Here is a 21447-nt window from a genome sequence, read left to right as displayed (position 1 = left end):
GATTCCACTGATATAAATATAAATAATCTATGGTTTTATAAATCAGGACAATGGAAAAAAGTACAAGTGCCGATCAAATTGTACATATTTCTAAACATGTGTTCTACTTCAATAAAATTTATTAATTAAAACAAAAAGAAAATGATTAGGCCCTATTTGAGTTTCTTAGAGCATCTTGAGAGGGATCAGGATGAAAAGAGGACAGGGGCTAAAGATGAGAGTGTGAAAACACCCTCTAGCAATGAGACAGGAAAGTTGGAACCCAGGAGGAAAGAGAGCCAATGAGAAATTCATGGCAGCTGGATTCCTACATGTTTTTAAAGAACAGAGTATTACATATTCATTTTTAAGTTGTTTTCTGTGTGCAATTTGCTCTAACTTCTCTGACCCTATCACCTACCCCCAACTTTATTGCTTTCAAGCCATAAATAAAGTTTGCAACACCCTAAAAAATGGTAAAGAAGAATAGAGAAATAGTGATGGAGTGGGGTGAAAGAGGGGCTACACTATGGTGATATGAATCCCAGAGGAATGCATTTCTGGAAAGGTAACATTGAATGGAGAGCAAAAGAAGTGAGGGAGATAGGAGATGAGATCAGGGAAATAGCCAGATGATGCTGGCCTTTATGAACAATGCGCTTTACTGGATTTTAGTCCGAGTGAAATAAGAAGCCATTACAGACAGGGTTTTGAACATAGAAATGACATAATCCAAGTTATTCCAAATGTATCGATCCCGCTGCTATGGGAAGAATAGATTGCAGAGAGGCAAGGGTGGATGCAGGAACAGTTAGAAAGTTTTCTAGGAGATGCTGCCTTGGATGAGGCTGGTGGTGGTGAAGTGGAGACAAGAGGTTGATTCTGGCTCTATTTTGAAATCTGAGCCAGCATGACTTGCATATGAATTGGATATGGAATGTGAGGGAAAGAGTCCTTCCAGGGATGCCTCAGGAAAGAACTTTCTAACCTAAAGATCTGTCTGTTGAATGAGCTTCCCTGAGAGCAGTTATTCTAGCATAGGCAGTTTACTCATTCCACCTGAATGTTTGTCTCCTTCTAGTTTACCTGCTGTGTAAGATCCTTAGAAGCAATGGGCTGGGTGACCTCTAAGATATTGCATGTGCCAAACATTATGGAGCTTTAAGGCAGTCAGATCATGATCCTGTACATCATGAATTTTTAGGCCATGCAGTCGCAAAGTAAATTTCCCACACCAAAGTAACTTTTTATCTGCTGTGTACCTTTTTCACCACACATGCATTTTTATACTGGTCAAAATGCGTTAAAATGAACAGCAGGGGCAGCTGTTTTGGGGTAAGCAGACACCACACAAAATGAAGCCTGAGGCTGAGAGATGCTGATATTTGAAAGAAGGAAGAACAGCCTTGTCCTCCCAGCCCTCAGGGATGGTTATGAATAGAGGCTACACCAGAAGAAAGTGTAATTATAGAGAAAATGATTGAATTGTAAGCAAACACCTTAACAGTTTCAATAGCCCCAAATGTTATCTCTTTCAAAGCAACTACCTTGAGAATAATCTGCTACTGTTCTATATATAATACAATGGTCACACTGGTGCTGCTGTTGCTCTAAGCTTATTTGAAACCCTTCTTGGGATTTTTCCTCAGGGAAGTTAATGTAATTTACTTCAAAATGCGGTCTCTCCAGTGGTCAGCTCCCTGGGAAGTTTGATGTCAAGAATCTCAGATTCTCCTGGTTGGCAGGAACTTCAAAGCTCATAGCCTATCTAGTGTGTGACCTCCCATGGTATCATTAGTGACAAGCAGGCACCTAACCTCTGCTTCAATCCTTGGAGGGAAGGGAATGTGGTAAATACCTCTAAGGCAGCCCTTTCAAATCCTCCCAGACAGCTCTGATTGTCAGAGAGTTGCCATTAATTTATTTTCTTTCCAAGATTTTATTTTATTTTTTTAATTTTTTTTTCAACGTTTATTTATTTTTGGGACAGAGAGAGACAGAGCATGAACGGGGGAGGGGCAGAGAGAGAGAGGGAGACACAGAATCGGAAACAGGCTCTAGGCTCCGAGCCATCAGCCCAGAGCCTGACGCGGGGCTCGAACTCACGGACCGCAAGATCGTGACCTGGCTGAAGTCGGACGCTTAACCGACTGCGCCACCCAGGCGCCCCTCCAAGATTTTATTTAAATTCAAGTTAGTTAACATATAGTGCAGTATTGATTTCAGGAGTAGAATTTAATGATTTATGGCTTACATATAACACCCAGTGCTCATCACAAGTGCCCTTCCTAATGCCCATCACCCATCTAGCCTATCCCCCACCCAACTCCCCTCCAGCAACCCTCAGTTTGTTCTCTATAGTTAAGAGTCTCTTTTGGTTTGCCTCTCTGTGTTTTTATCTTATTTTATTTTTCCTTCCCTTCCTCTATATGATCTGTTTTGGTTCTTAAATTCCACATATGAGCGAAATCATATCGCATTTATCTTTCTCTGACTAATTTCACTTAGCATAATACCCTCTAGTTCCACCCATGTTGTTGCAAATGGCAAGATTTCATTCTTTTTGATGGCTGAGTAATATTCCTCTCTCTCTCTCTCTGTGTGTGTGTGTGTGTGTGTGTGTGTGTATACACCACCTCTTTATACATTCATCAGTCAACGGACATTCGGGCTCTTTCCATAATTTGGCTATTGTTGATAGTGCTGCTATACACATTGGGGTGCATGTGTCCCTTCAAATCAGTATTTGTTTATCCTTTGGATAAACACCTATTAGTGTAATTGCTGGGTCATAGGGTAGTTCTATCTTTAACTTTCTGAGGAACCTCCACACTGTTTTCCAGAGTAGCTGTACCAGTATGCATTCCCACCAACAGTGTAAAAGGGTTCCCCTTTCTTCACATCTTCACCAACATCTGTTGTTGCCTGAGTTGTTATTTTAGCCATTCTGACAGCTGTGAGGTGGTATCTCATTGTGGTTTTGACTTGTATTTTCCTGATGATGAGTAATGTTGAGCATTTTTTCATGTGTCTGTTAGCTATTCGCATGTCTCCTTTGGAGAAGTGTCTGTTCATTTCTTCTGCCCATTTCTTCACTGGATTGTTTGTTTTTGAGGTGTTGAATTTGATAATTCTTTATAGATTTTGGATACTAGCACTTTATCAGATATGTCATTTGCAAATATCTTCTCCCATTCTGTTGGTTGTTTTTCAGTTTTGTTGATTGTTTTCTTCACTGTGAACAAGATTTTTACCTTGATGAAGTCCCAATTGTTCATTTTTTGTTTTGTTTCCCTTGCCTCTAGAGACATGTCTAGTAAGAAGTTGCTGCAGCTGAGGTCAAAGAGGTTGCTGCCTATGTTCTCCTCTAGGATTTTGATAATTTCCTGTCTCGCATTTAGGTCTTTCATCCATTTTGAGTTTGTTTTTGTGTATGGTGTAAGAAAGTGGTCTAGTTTCATTCTTCTACATGTTTCTGTCCAGTTCTCCCAGCACCAATTGCTAAATAGACTGTCTCTTTTCCATTGGATATTCTTTCCTGTTTTGTCAAAGGTCAGTTGACCATATAGTAGTGGGTCCATTTCTGGGTTCTCTATATTGTTCCACTGATCTATGCGTCTGTTTTTGTGCCAGTATCATACTGTATTGATGAGTAAAGCTTTGTAATACAGCTTGAAATGCTCCAATCAAAAGACATAGGGTATCAAAATGGATAAAAAACAAGACCCGTTGATATGCTGCCTGTAAAAGACTCATTTTAGACCCAAAGATACCTCCAGATTGAAAGTGAGGGGGTGAACTATTTTTCATGCTAATGGACATTAAAAGATGGAGTAGCCATACTTACATCAGACAAACTAGATTTTAAATCAAAGACTGTAGTAAGAGATGAAGAAGGGCACTATATCATAATATAGGGGGCTATCCAACAAGAAGATTGAACAACTGCAAATATTTATGCCCCCAATGTAGGAATAGCCAAATATATAAGTCAATTAATAACAAACTTAAAGAAACTCAATACAATAATAGAATGGGACTTTAACACCCCACTTACAACAACGGACGGATCATCTAAGCAGAAGATCAACAAGGAAACAATGGCTTTGAATGACACACTGGATCACATGGACCTAACAGATACATTCAGAGCATTTCACCCTAAAGCAGCAGAAATTAGAATTATTTAGAATTTAGAAACGAATACACATTCTTTTTGAGTATCCATTCATTTTCAACTGAAACATGCCCCACCATACCTTCCATCCACTGATCATAATGGAGTGTGAGGCAGTATTTCCTAAATGTCAGGCATCTGTGTCCCACCTTCATTATGTTGCCATTTCTACTATATCCAAATATCACTGGTCTTCTTCTTCCTTTAATATCTTTCTTTGAAAATTACCCCATTTTCTTACGCAAGTAAATTGACCTTAAATGGAAACTACATCACCTTGTAAGTGGAAAGCCTGTATCAATTAGAAATTAATAGTGTAAGGAATAATATCAGAAGGCAGAGAAAGTGATGATATTAAATTCTACTTAGGAACTGTTGCCTAGCAAAGGTGCTGAGCCCGAGGCAGGCTTTCTCTTTGTTAAAACAGATTAGCAAGTGGTAGAGAGGTGTAAAGACAAAGAATCACAAAAATGATAGTTCTTCCCAGACATAATCCATAGAATCAAGAGAACTGAAAAAGACATAAATTTTTTCACCACAGGATCTAGTTATTTAACGTCATCAACTGTGTACCACTCAAAACCATCTACTGTACCTCTAGTGGGAGATGTACGCACTGAGACCCACGGGCAAAATGGTCAAACACCTTGGCTGGTCATGTTTCCACCACCTCCTAACTCCTGTAAGCTTCAGTTTCTTCATCTTTAAAATGTAATAATAGCTCTTCAGAGTGAAACTTTCTTAATCAAAGGCATTTGAACATTATGCCCAGGTATAAGCTAATCCCTGAGAAGAATTAATTCGGCCTAAGGCTGCAGCATCATTCAGTTTTGGAGTTGAATTAATTCAGCCTTTTGGCACTGACTAGGTTGTACAGTCGTTAGGACATTTTAATACCTACCGCTACTGAACCAAATCCCCCACTGTGAATTTGTATTGCTGGGTGTTTGGGCCTGAGGGAGGACTTGGCATTTATTACTATTTTTTAATTTTTAGTTAATGTACAGTGCAATGTTGGTTTCAGGAGTAGAATTCAGTGATTCATCACTAACATATAACACCCAGTGTTCATCACAACAAGTTATTTTTATTAACTAGATTCTTCTCTTCACTCTATCCTGGTGTTGGAACATTTGTTTACCTCTCCTTGTGCTGCATTGGAAGGGAAGTAAGTCAATGGGCAGAACTGGGGTCTGATAAGGATGTATTTGAGAGTCCAGATGTGAGTCTATGCTCCTCTGAAGCAAGAAAATGGAAATACAGAGGAGAAATCTGCATTGTTACTTAAAGTTGTTAAGCTTAGTAACTATGCAACTTTTCACTCTTATGGTTTAATGTTATTTTGCAAACACTTCATCATCATGTTACTTCATATTTTCTTCTAGGTTTCTTTTTTCTTTTTTTTTCTTTCTTTTTTTTTTTTTTTTTTGCTTTAAAAATAAATACTCCCTCTTGTTCTAAAAAACATTTTGAGCACTCTGCCTTGATGTTTTTCATTTTTAAAGATTGTGTAATATCTCATTAAGTTACCCTCCCATAATTTATTTAACCAATTTCCTATTGTTGACAGTTTGCTTTGTTTGTTTGCCTTAGTGGTTTTTTTACTGCTATTATCTTATGTTTAAAAAAATAATCTTGCTATGATCATCTGCCCATGAACATTATTTTGTTCTGGAAATTTCCCCAAGAATGAAATTACTGCATCAAAGGGATAATAATTTTTGTGGCTCTTTACAGACACCAGCAAGCTGCTCACCCAAAGGAGTACATGTTGTTTGAGGGTAAAAAGAAAAAAACTGGGTTTCTACAAAATAAATTAATTTTCCCCTTTTTCAAAAAATATTCTAGCGCCTGACAGGCGGCGGGCGTCATGCCAGAGGATGGGGACTGGGATGATCAAGGCAGGTGGGTCCCCGTCTTCAAGGAGCGCAGGGTCGGTTCTGTACAGGAAATGACACGCCAGCGGTGACTGCTTCTGGCCGAGGAGGACTGGGAGCCCTTTGGCGCGGAGAGTGGACAGAAGAGAGGAGGGAGCTGTTTGCGAGCACCGAGAAAGTCTCCCTGCGTAGGCAGCGCATGACCTGAGTCTTGCAGAATGAGTAAGAGTTTGAGCATGGGTTTTATATTTATTTTACTCTAACTCTCTGGCCTTTTATCAAAAAAAAAAAAAAAAAAAAAAAAAAAAAAAGTTTCCCACTATTGGCACGGAGAACGTTGGTGGAGTCGTAAGCCCCCACCGTCTTAAGCCTCTTTCCATTTCCAAGAAGGAAGAAAGGGGTTTTCTCAGACTGCAGGAGCAGGATCTAGGGTCCAGGAATTCCCAGCGCTGAGAGGACTGGAGAGGACCCGAGCGTGGGGCGCCCGGTCCCCGGGAACCAGACCCAACGAGTGGCCCCCGGGAGAGAAAAGACGCGCCCTCGGCGCTGGGCTCCAGAGGAGTCAGCGCAGCTCCATGTGGACGGGGAAGACGGTGAGGGTGCTGGGGCTGCCAGGAGTGCAAGATAACAGAGCAGCCGGCAAGTGGGCTCCGAAGGGAGCCGGGCTCCGCAGTCTGGGACCCCGAGGGGGCAGGCGGGCGGGGAGCGGGAGAGGGGCGGAGTTCCGAGGCCCGGGCCGCGGCAGCTGCCCAGAGGGTCGGCGCGGGGGGTGGGGGGTGGGGGGGCTGCTGTGGCCGGACCGGACAGCTGGCGCCTCTCCGAGACCGTGACCTTGGCATCGGGAGCTGGGCCCGCGTGGCGTCCTGAGCTCAACCTCCAGCCCATTCTCGTGTAGACCCACAGCTGACGGGCCGGCGCTACCCCTGGTGAGGGAGTACGGGCCAGGGCGGCAGGTAGGACCAAGGTCGGGGAGGAGGGTGGGCCGGAAAGCACCCCAACGCAGGGCGGGCAGTGGCGGGGTCCAGGGACCGCAAGGGCCCAGGAACCAAAGGAAGGGCGCACGCGGGAGCACCTCAGCCCCGGGAACACCGGGTGCGGGTCTGTGCGGGAAAGTCAGGGCCAGGTTACAAGACCAAAAAGACTTCCTGGGCACAGGACCAGACTGTTCAGTTACCCCCAGAAGGAGCTGGGGGTCGCCCTCTCTGATGAACCGAAGTGCGTGCGAAGACACGGACTGTGGGTAGTGTCTGGTGCCTGCGCCTTGTTTCTGCCTGTGGCGCGGTCAGAAAGAACACACACCTTTCCGTGTATGTTAACAAGGCAACAGGCAGCTTTCTAGTAGTGTCTTCGGATATTTAAGGGAGGGCCACAGTGTCAGCACCCATCTTCCTTGGCCCAAGCCTCCAGGTGTCTTGAGGACAAAGGAAAAAAGAGCAAAAAGAACCAGATGCGGTTTTTTATTATTTTTAAAACTATTTTTAAGAGATAATTTCAACAGATAACACATGAGCATGGGTTTTTTAAGGTTTATTTATTTTGAGAGGTGGGGAGGGGCAGAGAGAGAGGGTGAGTGAGAGGGAAAGAAAGAATCCCAAGCAGGCTCCTGTGCTGTCAGCCTACAGCCTGAGAAGGGGCTTGATCTCAGCAACTGGAGATCATGACCTCAGCTGAAATCAAGAGTGCCACGCAGGCACCCGATTTTTAAAATCAAACAATGCAAAAGTTAATCTTCTAGAGATAATATTTATACCAGCATTTGTATCTATAGCTCGTTGTTTTTACTCATATCCTTTCTCTCTTGCTCTGTCCCCTCCTTTTGATTCTTTTTTTTAATTTTTTTTTTTAACGTTTATTTATTTCTGAGACAGAGAGAGACAGAGCATGAACAGGGGAGGGTCAGAGAGAGAGAGGGAGACACAGAATCTGAAACAGGCTCCAGGCTCTGAGCCGTCAGCCCAGAGCCCGACGCGGAGGCTCCAACTCACGGACCGAGAGATCATGACCTGAGCCGAAGTCGGCCACCTAACCGACTGAGCCACCCAGGCGCCCCTTGATTCTTTATCCTACCTCCTGCCTAATGAAAGTACCACAGGAAAATGACATCATTGCCACTGCCCACACCCCATAATCTCCAGTGTTCCCAACTGGCACCACCCCTGCTGTCTTCAGGATCTTTCACTGGGCTGGCCCTTGGGGTAGGGAGCCCACTACCATGACATTTCATTTACTTTCCTTAACTGTCCCAGCATTCGGGAAGAATCCATGATGAGTACTATACTATCTGTTCTTTCCCTTAAACTAGTCTTTCCAAGTGTAATTTAAGTAGAGTCTGGTACTGAGGGGAATTAATGAAGGCTGTTTCCTAAAATGCACTAGATTTCCAGGAATTCCAGAAAGCAGAACTTGGCCAATTACACTTTTACATTGCCTGTCCCTTCTCCACCCAGGACCAACAGAGTGGCAGGCATAGTATTCTTCCTCCGTAAGAATCTCAGAAAATAGGTGTTTTATACTTGTAAAGGGGCTCAGGGACATAGCTTTGTGGCAGACCACCAGGAGGGAAAGATGTAGAAGAGTTAGAGGACAACAGAGAAGTAGGAAGGGAGGAGTAGGCCAAGACTCTTGAGTGGAAAAGAATCCTGAAGCACAGGGCCCTGTCATTTAGGAACAATCATCAGATAATTCTGCTAAAAGACCACACATGTGGCTTATTTCTGCCAACAATCAGCACAATCAACTCTGTTCCAAGGCTTTTACTATGCAAGGCCAAAATATATTGAGAAATGGAAAAAATCAGCAAATAAACCCCTTTTTATCTATATGAGAAAATATAAGTGGTTTAAATTATTTTTAATGAAATAATAAGTTTTTTAGGAATTAGGCAGAGTGTTTAAAATAACCTAATAGGTACTCCAAGTCACTACATTTTCCCTTATTTTGTTCACTTTTTTCATGTTGCATGACCTAGACCTGGATCCCACACATGTCAGAAAGTTCAGGTTGGTTAGAAACTGCCCTTTCTAAGAAGCCTTTTTGAATGGAGGTTGAGAGGAGAATGGATTAGAAAATAATGACTGATCCTTGTCATAGGGTAAGGAAACAATGAGGAGGAATGAATTGAGTACCAGCTTGAGTCTCATAAGGAATCTTTGTGGTTTTTTCTTCTCAAATTTTTATTTAAATTCTATTAGTTAAATAGAGTGCAATACTGGTTTCAAGAATTCAATGATTCATCACTTAACATACGACACCTAGTACTCATCATAACAACAGCCCTCCTTAATGCCCATCACCCGTTTAGCCCTTTCCCCATCCACCTCCCTCTGTCAACCCTCAGTTTGCTCTAAGAGTCTCTTATGGTTTGTTTCCCTCTCCCTTTTTTCCCCTCCCACATGTTCATCTGTTTTGTTTCTTAAATTCCACATACAAGTGAAATCATATGATATTTGTCTTTCTCTGACTGACTTATTTTGCTTACCATCATACACTCTAGCTCCATCCATGCAGCTGCAAATGGCAAGATCTCATTTTTTGATGGCTAATATTCCATTGTAGGGGCACGTGGGGGACTCAGTTGGTTGAGCATCCAACACTGGTTTTGGCTCAGGTCATGATCTTGAGGTTCATGAGATTGAGCCCTGCGTCAGGCTCTGCACTGTCAGCACAGGCTTGCTTGGGATTCTCTCTCTCCCCCTCTGTCTCTGCCCCTTCCCCACTCATGCTCTCTCACTCTCTCTCAAAATAAATAAATAAATATTTAAAAAAATATTCCATTGTATATACATACCACATCATCTTTATCCATTCATGAGTCAATGGACATTTGGGCTCTTTCCATAGTTTAGCTATTGTTGATAATGCTGCTTTAAACATTGGGGTGTATGTACCACTTCAAATCTGTATTTTTTTTATCCTTTGGGTAAATACCTAGTAGTGCAATTGCTGGAGAGTAGGGTAGTTCTATTTGTAACTACCCTAGTAGTTCTATTTGAGGAACCTCTGTAATGTTTTCTAGAGCGGCTGCACCAGTTTGCATTCCCATCAACAGTGTCAGAGGTTTCCCCTTTCTCCACATCCTCGCCAACATCTATTGTTTCCTATGTTGTTGATTTTAGCCATTCTGACAGGCGTGAGGTAGTATCTCATCATGGTTTTGATTTGTATTTCCCAAGGAATCAGGTATAATTCTTCAGAGAACTGGACAATGAATAAGAGGTGAAGGAATCATTCTATTCATTCATTCATTCATTCATTCATTCATTCATTCATAATGTTTATAAGAGTGCCTGGCTATGTGTCAGCAACTGGGGGAAAAGTGGTGAAAAAACCAGGCAAGATCTCTGATCTCCTGGAGCTTATAGATGCTTTGGGGAGGCAACTGTTAGTAAAATAACAAACTATTAAATATATTTTTATAAACTCAAATAAGCTCCCTAAAGAAAAGAATGTTAGTTCATTGAGGGTGTATACAGACTTTACTGCAAAGAACAAGGAAGGCTTTCTCAAGGAAGTTTCCCTTGAGCTGAGATTCAAGAGTAGGTGGAAATATTGGAGATATATGGTTTTGAGATGGGACCAGAATATATCGGCTAGACATTGCATTTGGCTGCTAGTGAGTTAGTAATCAAGAAGTCTGGCTGCCATGTAGTGTTTTCCATGTGGCATGTGTAGACATGTAGAACTGGCATTTCTGGAATTTGGGGAGATATTCCTTGTTCACACAACATCATTTATGCCGTCTTGAGTTGGTCGTGGCTTTCCATTGCTGTCATTCTTGCTTTTAAATTAAAATTTCAAATTAATTTCATTTTTATTAGTTTATTTTATTATGCATAATAAAATATGTGCATTGTGTTTCAAATATGAATATTTCCCATTGTAGAGGCAGATATGTATGTAACTGCCATACCAAATTTGGCTTGTACAGTGACAACTCATTGTTATCATTTTCCCAGTACTTTCTCAAGTGAAAAGTGTGGTAGGTAGACTACAATATCTTCTCTCCACTCCTATCTTCTGCTCTAATTGGGAGGATGTCAAAATGTTTAGTTATCATAAAGCTGCATGTACTTCTTCAGAGTTTTATATTCAGTCCCTCAGTAAAGAAAAAAGGTTACTAATTACACTGATGCTGTAAATAAAAGCAATATAAATCTCACAATGTATTGGCATGGGGTGCTCTGACCAAGCAGCATACTTCATGTACAAACAAATATTTTCATTCATTCAACAATATTTGCAGTTAAATTTCTGTAAGCCAAGCACTGGGCTAGATACTATGGATAAAACGGATTAGTAAGACATGGTCTCAGCATTTAAGGAATTCATAGAAATCTAAGAGGAGGGAATCATTTGTCCATGGAAGGATAGGAAAGTGTTGTGGTTGCCATAATGAAAGCATAATTAAGGTACAGTGATACACAGGGAATGGAGTAGTTAATTCTACCAAGGAGAGGAGGGGCTGAGGAAAGGTTCATGGAGGAGTTAACACTTGAGATGAATCTTGAAAGATGAGACACTCCACAAGATAAACAAAGGGAAGAGGGCATTATAGAGAAGGGATTTATGTGCAAAACCAGAGGTGTGAAATAGCATGTCAAGGTCCAGGACCTGGAAGCAGCTCAAAGAGCTGAGGCATTAGGAGCAAAGAGGGACTCATGAAGAGACAAGGCTGGAGTGGTGGGCAGGCCAGGTCACAGAGAACCTGCATGCCATCACATGGATAACTTGGTGGTTAAAATATGCATCTGAAATGATACAAACCCAGGTTTGAGTCATGGCTCTGCCACTTTCTAGATGTGGAGCCTTGGTTAAGTAACTTGACCTCTATAAGTAATAGCAGTGAAGGTTGTACCTCCCTTATTAGGTTCCTGCAAGAAATGATAAGTTATGTGGTACGTGGCAAGATTATGCATATAGTTAATATTGGCTTTTTTTTATTATTATTATTATTATTTATCCTAATGCAAAGGAAGCCACTGTAGGGTTTTAAGTAGACTTAATGAGCGTTTTGGGTTAGATCATAATCATCCTGGCTGTATATGGATGCTAAATTAAAGGGGGGCAAGTTTGGAACAGAGAAACCACTTACAGAAATTATAACCATTCAGATGATGATGAGGATAGCCCGATGATGGCCATAGCAGTGGCCATGGAGAAAAGGAACCAATGCTAGAGATGTCTGCAAGGTAAACTCCACAAAACTCAATTAGTCATTACTTGTGGGGAGTGGGACTCTGCTCTGTCATATTTTGGTTCTGTCGTCTAAGTGATTTTAGGATAAAGGAAAGGAAGCCATGTGTCAACTGGGACTAGGGATCAGGTATCTAGGAAGTGCTTCTGTGTTAGCAGAGGACTTAATGATTGGTACCAAAAAAAGCTGTCTTTGTAACTGAGAAGACTCCTTGACAACTTCTATGTCACAACGTAAAATAGTATTGGGAAGGCTTAGTTGATCCATAACAAATAAAATCCATTATCTCTCTCATCTCTGGGAGGCTTTTCGTTCAAGGTGAGTGAACAGTAGACTTCATCCATTTGCCACTGGCATAAAGTGGCACGTACAACAAGCACTCATGCCTTGTAGTTTTGTTTCTATTCTTGCCTGACGCCAGCCTGATTGAATTTTTTCTCAAATGCTCTCTCAGAATCCAATATGCACAGGCTGAGGTGCCTCTATCAAAGCTAGTGAGAATGAGAGGACTGAGGTGCTCCCTATTTTATAATCCAAGGTAGTCTTGGTAACCACATCATCCATTCCTAAGATGGAAAATAATCCAGATATGTGTGATAGTGTTTGCTGAAAAGTTGCTGGGAACTTTATGCCTGTTTCCCCCAAGTCTGGATCCTAGGAAATGCTGACTGAATGTTGGATTCACTTGCCTGAACAATTTTATAATTGCTTGAAGCCGCAGAAATGAACAGACATTATAATTAGGCAGGGCCAATGAGTTAGGTGGTAAAGTGTGAAATGAGAAAAAAATAAGGTCTGCCTCTGCCAGAGACAGAGAGTTTGGATAAAAATGGATTTTCCAATCTCTGTGACTTTGGGCAACACATCTCACCTCTCTGAGCCTCAGTTTTTACTGGTGGATATTCCTTTGGGTATCTGTAAAACTGAGGTAGTGTCTCCTTCAAAGGGTGGTTGTGAGGTTTAAATGAACTATAAATGGAAAGTGTTTAACACAATGCCTACAAGGTAGCTGTTTAACTGGTCTGTATCCTTTGGCTCAGCTCCTGTCTGAAATCTTTTTTTACACTGAAAAAGCAGGAAGAATCAAGATTTCTTAGGTTAAGTAACCTGAATTAATTGGCTTTTATGTGTTTCTAATCCATAATTGATTTTTTTCCCCTGGGAACTGGGGTGGAAATCTGTTTTCCTCCACCCTCGGGGAATGCTTATCAGTATGATGGGGACAAAGGTAATATGATACCCGCGGAGAGAAGACTAATTTTAGCTATTCTTTCAACAAGTCTTTCACGTACATACAAGAAAAATTACTAATAGTAAGAAAAATGAAATGATTTGACTTCTTTTTCCCATGTTTTTTGTTGTTCAGCATTCCTAACAAGCAAGTTTCTTATTTATTTCTTGTTTTTCATGTAGAAAGAGAGAAGCAGGCTCAAAAATATTGTAACCATTTCCCCCAACCCTCAACAATAATTATGATCTGTTTGTCCTTAGAAAGAAAGGTGTTTTTTTCCTCTTAACAGCAGTTAATGGTTGAAAAAAATTATCATATCCTCCATTTAGCCCTTCTAAATATTCTATAATTTGACATAAGCATTTAGTTTAGTTCAATAAACATTGGTTGAGCTCCAACTGCATGTCAGGCATTAAGTTAGCACTACACACTCAGTCCAGCCTTGATACCTTGATACCAGATCTCCAGTCTGGTGGCCCTTGCAGAAAAGGATGGGTAGGCAAAGGTGGGGGGGGGGGGGGGGTTGCCAGCTGATCAGAGAAAGCCACTGAGAAGGGAACCTTCGGACTGAGGTTCTCTACCACAGCTTCAGACCCCTGGTTCATCAGATCATGAGTTCTTTCAAGTCAGGATCCTGGTCTGTTCCTCCCTATGCCCCAAGGCCCTGTCCAAGAGAGCCCTTTTGTGCTATTTGTCAATGGAGAAACCAAGAGATAAAAGTAGTGAGGAGGCCAAATGGTCTTCTCTTTCTGTAGTCTTAAAAATGAAAATATTCCAAATAAAGTTTCACTCTGCAATTATCATCTAATTTTCACCATCATCTTTTGAGAGGCAGCACAGCATGGTGGTTTAAAGTCTGGGCTTTGGAGTTAGACTGCCTGGGCCTGTGTCCCAGCTCTACAACTTACAAGTGTGTAACCTTGGGCAAGTTATTTAATCTCTCTGTTCTCCAGTTTCTTTATCCATAAGCTGGGATTATTAATATTACCCACTTCATTGATTATTTTTTTATTGACTTACAATTGATACATATTAGTTTCAGATATACAACATAATGATTTGGTATTTGTATATACTGCAGAATGATTACCACAATAAATCTAGTTAACATCCATCACCATACATAGTTACATTTTTTCCTTGTGATGAGAACTAAGATATACTCTCAGCAACTTTCAAATATGCAATACAGTCACCATGCTATACATTACATCCCCATGACTTATTTTATAACTGGAAGTTTGTACATTTTAACCCCCTTCACCCATTTCACCCACCTCATTTTGCCCACTTATTGGTTGTTAAAAGATTTAAATGAGCCAATACACATTGTTCAACCTCATCAACTACAGACAGCATGTCTTACTCGGTGTTAAAACCCCAGAATCCAGCTTGGTGACTAGTACATTGGAAGAGCTGAATGAATGAACAAATCTCAGTACTGTAGACTGCTAAACCAGTCTACTTTCCTAATATTAACTCACGATCCTCAGAACATCCCAAGAGATAAATAAGGGAAATGAACAGGTATCATCATCGCCATTTCTCAAGTGAGGGCACTGAAAGGTGGAATAACTTGCCTGAGAAAACGTGACTATAAATGACAGAGTAGATTAACACTCCGGACTTCATTTATTTCCAGCTCTCTACCCTTCCCACTATCTGGCTGTCTCTTGATCTTATGCAGGTTTCATGGAATTCAAAGGATAACCAACAGCAAAAGTGAATACACAGAGATAGCTCTTTTAGCCTTCTGAAGAAATGTACTTCTTACTGTAAATATACTCCATCAAATTGTAACTTCAAGTTAAACTTGAAGTTTGGAAAGTTTCTTTTTGGGGGGTGTGGGGAGGAAAACAGAGGATATTTTATGGGAATGAGGAAATTTTTTTTTTTAAGTGTAAAAGTAGCAGAGAATCATGAAGGAAAAATACTGATAGATTTTATTACATAAACATTTAAAAATACTTATCTATAAAAGTCATAACTAAATTAAAAGGAAAATAAACTAAAACAAATTGTACCAATTATGCCAAAAGGTTAAGTTTCGGTATCTTATTTAAAAAAAATTTTTTTAATGTTTATTGTTTATTTTTCGGGGAGAGAGAGAGAGAGAGACAGAGTGCAAGCAGAGGAGGGTTAGAGAGAGAGAGACAGAGACAGAACCTGAAGCAGGCTGTAGGCTCTGAGGTGTCAGTACAGAGCCCAACATGGGGCTCGAACCCAGAAATTGTGAGATCATGACCTGAGCTGAAGTCAGACACTCAACTGACTGAGCCACCCAGGTGCCCCTAAGTTTTGGTATCTTAAAGAGCTCACAGAATTGAATAGGAAGAACACTAAAACTGTGGTTTCAAAAAAGTGGGCAAAGGATTTAACAGTTTTCAAATAAGGAAAAGCACAAGGTTGGTGAACATATAAAAATATTTTTTTTACCTGAATAAAAGAAATAAGAATTTTTATAATGGTATGCCAGTTTGTTTATCAAGAATACTAAGACTTTAAATATAATGCTGGTGGAGTGGGATGAAATGGCTATCCTTGTAACATTATCTGGAAAACAATTGCCTTAAAATTGTGGCCCTTGATCAAGGATTTCAGTTCTGAGACTCTGTCTTACAGAAGTCATCAGGAATTAAAGATTTATATCTGAAGATGTTCTTCACAGTGTTTATTTATGAAAGTGAAATAGTAGGGGTGCCTCGGTGGCTCAGTCGGTCGAGCGTCCGACTTCAGCTCAGGTCATGATCTCACAGTTCGTGGGTTTGAGCCCCGCATCAGGCTCTGTGCTGACCACTTGCTCAGAGCCTGGAGCCTGCTTCAGACTCTGTGTCTCCTTCTCTCGCTGCCCCTCCCCCGCTCATGCTTTGTCTCACTCTGTTTCTCAAAAATATATAAATGTAAATAAAAAAAAAATTTTTTTTTAAAGAATGAAAGTGAAATACTAGAAACAACCTATATGTCCAATAGTAAGGGAGTAGTTAAATAAATTATGGTGGGGGGAAAGCAGCATAGTCTAGCAGCTAAAAGCATGGATTCTGGAGCCTCACCACCTGGGTTCAAATCCTGGCTCTGCTACATATTAGCATGTAACCTTGGAAACCTCACCATGCCTCACTTTTCTCATCTACACAAAGGGGATGACAAGAGTACCTACCACATAGGGTTGTTTTGTGGCTTAAATGAATCAACATCATTCACAATTCCAAAATTTGTAACTTTATTACCAGGAAAATATAATTGAACTGACATAAACTGACACAACCGTATCCCACTTACTGTACCCATATTCTGTGACTATTGTCAATCTTAATCCTTTTCCATGGTTTTACTTTCCATGCAGAATCTCTAAGGTTCTCTTCATAAATTAATAACCTTCATGTACTTGTGAAAAGACTAACTTTGAGGTCAAACCTAACTGGAATCAGGTGTATATACTTGGAGCTAATCTCTTGGCCAAGAAATTTTTCTGATTCCTCCAGCCCAGGACTTTGAAACTTTAAGGTTGGGGATATTCTTAACATGTAGATTGCTGAGCTCCACACCCGGAAATTCTGACTAAGTAGTTCTAGGGTGGAGTCAAATGTCTGTAATTCTTACAAGCTCCCAAAGTGATGCTGGGGATGCTGATCCATGGACCACACTTTAGGTAGCCCTGCTCTGATCCATTCCTTCATTTTTATCACCCCTTTTATAGTACCTTTCTTATTTGAACATTTTAATCTATGGAAACCCCAACTTGTTTTTTATGTTATCATTCTCCTATTCTCTCCTTACTACACTGTGCTTCTATTTCCAGAAGTAGTAATATAATACAATTTTATATCACTTTCTAAGCACTTATGATGCTCCAGTAATGGTCAGTGCTTTATCCACATTATTTTTTTTCATCCTTCCAACATCCTCATTTTAGAGGTGATAAAACTGAGGTCCTAGGGCACCTAGTAAGTGGAAGAACAAGTCCTCTTGGCCCTAAAGCCCAAGCTTTTTCTATTTTACTGTCCTATCCCTTTCACATGGTGGTACATGTCACCAGGTCTCTAGTCAACATGCTTTCTCGGTCCTGCCTCAGCTGCCTAGCTCTTGCCTAGTCTCCAGTGTAGAACCCCCTCGTCTCCTCATCACCTATCCAGATCCCATCCAGGCCTTCTATGCCAGGAAGCTTTCCCAGCTACAGCTGCCCACAGCCAACACCCCGCCACATCTTTTGTTTTTACCTGGGGATTTATCATATGTGTTTATGTTTTCATATTAAGGGATTTTTGTCTTCCTAACTGAATTTGGAACTCCTTGAAATCCAGGCCCATCTCATGCATCTCTGGGTTCCCCTTGGACTAGCAATGGTGGGGACTGACTGCTTCCCTTACCCACCCCCCCTCCTACTCTTCTCCTTTCCTAGCCCCCTGTCTCCACCTTGTCCTTTCCTAATTTGGTGAAATCAAGCCACATCAACAAGAAGACCAAAAAAAAGGCCAACCTTAACCCTTCTTTATCTCCCGCCTCCCTCCACTGCAGCTGTGGGTGACTTGCCTTGTTGTTCCACAGTATCATGGGAAGGAACTTTTCTATGAGGCCCTGCATTTGGCAGAGAAGCACTAGCAATGCCCTATAACACTTGGTTCTTCTTGAGGGTTTCCAGGTACCACCCCTCTCCCTCCATATTTACTCAAATTCCATTTCCATTATTTTGCTTCCCAGTTTCACTCTGCATCCTTGTCTTCATTCAAGTATGTCAGGAGTTCTCAACTGCCTATTTCCAATTTATACATCTGTGGAACTATTTCCCCTAATGAAATCTATTAGGGCCAGTATGGTGGGACCCATCCATTTGGTCTGTACACTTTGGTATTTTCTCCCTTCCCTTCTTCCCCTCCTTCCCTCCCTCCTTCCATTCCTGCGTTCCTCCTTCTTTTTGAGGTCATTATTCCTGTTATTGCTTGAATGGTGTTATCAACCCCCCATGACAGCTTATACATCTCAGGGTTTAAAATCTTCCTTTTGTAATTTTCATTATCTCCTTGTAAGGTGTCTGCAGAGCAGCTGGGCCTCATAGCCAAAGAGTGAGATTTCCCATGGTGCTTTCATTTCCTCCCTGTCCATTAGTAGGAAAGTACAGGTTGTGTTTGTGTTATAGCCTCATGTAGCTACACTGCTAAAATGACAGCACTAGTACATTATGGTAGATTCAATTAGTTTTCTTTTTTTCAGAAGGTTTTTTTCTGACCCACATTGTGAGCCACTTTTGTGGTGGCCCTCATGCTTTCCTTCAGTACCTCCTGTAGTCTGAATTCCTTCTATTTGGTGCCTCATTCCATGTGCTATTCTTGGTAGCTTTCAGTGTGAAACCCTAAGAAAAAAATTCTAAGGAATACCATTTACTGTTTCTTTAGTGTTTACAATGTATTGTGCTAAGCATTTTTATACCTTACTTTGTTTGATCCTATCAAAAACTTTAGTTAGGTATTATCCCAATACAATGGAGAAACTGAGGTTTAGTGAGGTTAAGTGACTTGCCTGAGGTCTCACGGCCAGTAAGTGGAACAGCCTACATTCAAACATTTGTCACATAATTCCAAAGCCCATAGTCAAAATTTAGTTTCTGGGAGCTTTGTTCTATTCTTCAAAAAACGCGATAATTTTGCCAAAAGTTCTCTCATATACTGCCATGATGGTATAAATGGAAACACCCTTATTGAAGGCAATTTGGCGACACATATTATAATCTTTTTGAATGTTCTTATCCTTTTAATCTAGCAATTCCCATGCCTGAATTTATGCTAAGGAAATAATCATTAATGTGTGCAAAGATTTAACCCTAAGGGAGTTCAAGGAGGCAATATTCATAATATGAAAAATTGAAATATGTTCCATGTCCAACAGAGGAAAATAAATATGATATACAGAGGTAATGAAGTACCAAGTAGTCATTAAAAATTATTTGGAAAAAGAATATTCAGTGGCATAGAAATGTGTGCAGGATATAGTAACTACTATAGGATTTCAGATTACACCCATTTTTGTAAAAACAGATACTACAAAATAGATTCAAAGAGAAATGACACAGAGCAAGAGACACAGATATGAAGTATACATCAAAAATGCAAAGAGTTGTGAGATTAAGGGGATAGAACTAAGATTAATTTTTACTTTCTTTTATTGTTTTTATTGTGCACCTTTCAAATTGACATTGAAGCTTTTTAAGTTATTTTTCTTCTTTAATTGGAAAAATGTCTGTGTGTTGTTTGAAGACATAGAATCTTTGGCACTCCATCTTGGGCATTCCCTCTGTTAATGTTTTTATGCTAAAGACTTCTTGGATTGTTCTTTTTGTCCACCCACCTGTGGGGCTAAGCTGGGGAGCTGGTCATATGTGTTGGAAATGTCTGCATGAAACTAAGTTCTTGTCTGGTATTTTGTGCCCTGTGGTTCAGGTAGCAAATTCAGAGCTTGTTTGATCCAAATCCTTTTCGTGGTCTAAACTAACTAAACATCCTCTCTTCCCTCTGCTACCTGGTTGTGTGAACCCTGATAGCCCTCATTTTTCCTCTAGAGCAGTAGCCACTTTTCCTTAACTTCACTCACACTGTGAAGAAAATTTCACACTTTTTTTAAATTATAAGATCTATGAATGCTGTTCATATTTACCAGTGCTCCTTTTTATATTTATTATTTCCTCCACAAACAACCATTTCTACTGACATTTGAGTTCCATCTTCTTGGTTTCTTTAATGCAGGCTTTCGTTAGTTTTTTTCTCTGACTCAGTGCACTTTGGTTTCTTGACCTGATCACCTTCCAACCGCCTCCTGCAGCTGACTCACATCCATCTCCTCCAACTCACCACATTGCCTCCCCTTCTTTCAGGTCTCAAGGTGTCTTTGGAAAGTGCCTCCCATTCTTCCTTCAGCTTTTCCTTCTGCTCTCATCACTTTGATCATCTCTCTGCTGGCTTCCTTCATTGACCCCTTTTAAGTCCCCATTTCTGCTTCTAGAGAGTCCACCTGTCTGTCTTTCATCTATTTATACTTTCCATTCAGCTGGTAATCCTTAGTCTAATCATTTCAGCCTTTGATTTGGACCTTCTCTGAAGTGTTTTTTTTTTCAGATATTTTAAAAACAAGTTCCACCACTCAGGCTCCCTGAGGGGGGTGTGGAGCTTTCTAATTCATGCTTTTTCTTTAGAGCATAACCAATTGTAGAAGGAATAGTTTAACCTTAGAAAATAACTTACTAAAACAAAATATCAGTTAGCACTCCTTGTATTTAAAAAATGTATATATTGGGTTTTTTTTAAAAGCAAGTAATCTTTGAAAAGAGAAAATTATCCCTGACCAAAAACAAACACAAAAAAGCTCATGACACAGCATTTCCATCTCTAACAATAATAATAATAATAATAATGTAACTGAACAAGTGTTAAAGAAGTATTTGAAAATATGTTAATTGAAATATTGGTTGTAATAGCAAAAAGAAACTAAGAAATGTCTTAAATACCCAGCAGTAAATGCTTGGTTACGGAAGTTTGATATACCACTAATCACTATGAAGTCATTAAATATGACTATTACATATGTATGGAAAGAAATACATATTGTTTAATGAAAAAAACTGGGCTGCAGACCAGAATTTATGAGATCCCCTTTCTGTAAAATTATACATGTATGTGTATATATAGTCATCAAAAGATCTCTTGGTGATGGACTTTGGGGTGATTTTTAATTTTCTGCTTCTTTTGATTTCTTCTTTATACTTTTGTACATTGCTAGCATATTTTACAGGTAGCAATTCTTGTTTTTAAAACAAAAAACACTTATTTTCTTTTCCTAGTAAATTACATAACTAACTTCAATTTTTGATTCTTCATTTTATATTTTCCTAACATTTTACAATGAAAATATCAAACATTGCTTGACTTATTATGAAATATTCATACTAGGGATATGTAATGTATATATATTATATGAATATTAAAGAATAATAATAAAATGGATA

At 40.1% G+C, this 21447-nt stretch overlaps 1 protein-coding gene across 3 annotated transcripts in view; it reads left to right on the top strand.

Moving 5' to 3' along the window:
• The first annotated feature begins 6046 nt into the window (after nucleotides 1-6046).
• The window catches only part of CASR (calcium sensing receptor), a 79523-nt gene continuing 64122 nt past the window's right edge, over nucleotides 6047-21447 (top strand). The window contains exon 1 of one of the 3 annotated variants that reach the window (XM_086675273.1): nucleotides 6047-6255. The gene's annotated coding sequence lies outside the window, so the exon portion shown is untranslated. The other 2 variants (XM_086675272.1, XM_025913381.2) reach the window with 2 other exon arrangements.

This window comes from Puma concolor, chromosome C2 (assembly GCF_028749965.1).
Source record: "Puma concolor isolate L17-30 chromosome C2, mPumCon1.1.hap2, whole genome shotgun sequence".
NCBI lineage: Eukaryota > Metazoa > Chordata > Mammalia > Carnivora > Felidae > Puma > Puma concolor.
This window is presented reverse-complemented; position numbering and strand designations above follow the sequence as displayed.